We start from the raw sequence: 1,132 nt of genomic DNA, 5'->3' as shown, positions 1-1,132 counted from the left end.
AAAGAGTAATTGTTTTAGAAACACTTTTACAAAGCCTGGTGTTTTGTGCTTTCATATCACATGTCTCTGGAGAGGTAAACTAAACCAGAGTGCTAACAAGATTGGAGCTCTGGGAAAGGGTGTGCTTAAGCTACTGAGGTATGTTTGGGGGAGGAGGGGTGGCCTAGGGCAGCCAAACCATGAGGTCCCACTTCTGTGAAGGGGTAGCAGACAGAGTCTCTGCCAAGGAAGTGTGCCAGAGGGACTGGAGTTAGAGGCAGTGACTGGAGCTGGTTGAAACCTAGGGGAAGCTTAAAGCATATGGGTCCTGTACATTGAGACCCAAAGGCAGAAGCCTGCTGAGTGTCCAGCAGGGGGAGCTTTACCAGGGTTGTGACAATATTGTAAATGGTTTTCTGAATAGGAGTTGAAGTGAGGAAATGCAGATTTGAGGGAGGCCTGATTCAAAGTTCACTAAAGTCAGTTGGAATCTTTCCATTGACTTCAGTGTTCTTTGCATCAGGTACATAGTGCAGATTTCATTAGCTGCCATTTTTCACCTGTTACTGTCACATATAACATTTCACTTAATAAATGCCATCCTGAAATGAATTTTGGGCATGTACACTTGCACAGTAATCACACTGTTACTTCCTAATCTGTACCTATGGTCTTCATCTTCTTCTCTTTATATTTATAAATTCAAAATAATTGCAGTATAATAGGCAACGAATCAGGCAAAGTATCTTGCAAATCCCTAAAATTCGCATATATTTTTAGGCACCATTTGAGTTTTTTTTCCAGACCTCAGGAGACTTAATTAGATTCTGTAGTCCATCCATTCTCATTCAAGTCAATGGGGGTCTTGCATGTGGAAAGTCTTGCAAGATCCTGAATTATGCCCAATGGGTGCATAGTTCTACAGAAGAAAAAGTCAGCTCTTCAGAGTAGCACTTCTGAGTCCTGTAAATCAACATCTATGTATTTGGCTATCTATCTATCTATCTGCATAGATAAAAATCATATTGTCTAGTGTTAATGAAATACATTGCACAGTACAAAACTGGCTTTCAAGTTTGTTTTACCAAATATACCAGAGGATATTTTTGGCATCATTATATTGTGCTGTGTTGCAATTTTTGGGGGATGTTTT

Source organism: Emydura macquarii, unplaced genomic scaffold (assembly GCF_026122565.2).
Source record: "Emydura macquarii macquarii isolate MOO-44397 ecotype Brisbane River unplaced genomic scaffold, CSIRO-AGI_Emac_v2 contig_2473, whole genome shotgun sequence".
Classification (NCBI taxonomy): Eukaryota; Metazoa; Chordata; order Testudines; family Chelidae; genus Emydura; species Emydura macquarii.
The sequence above is the reverse complement of the archived record's forward strand: the minus strand, read 5'-3'. Positions refer to the sequence as shown.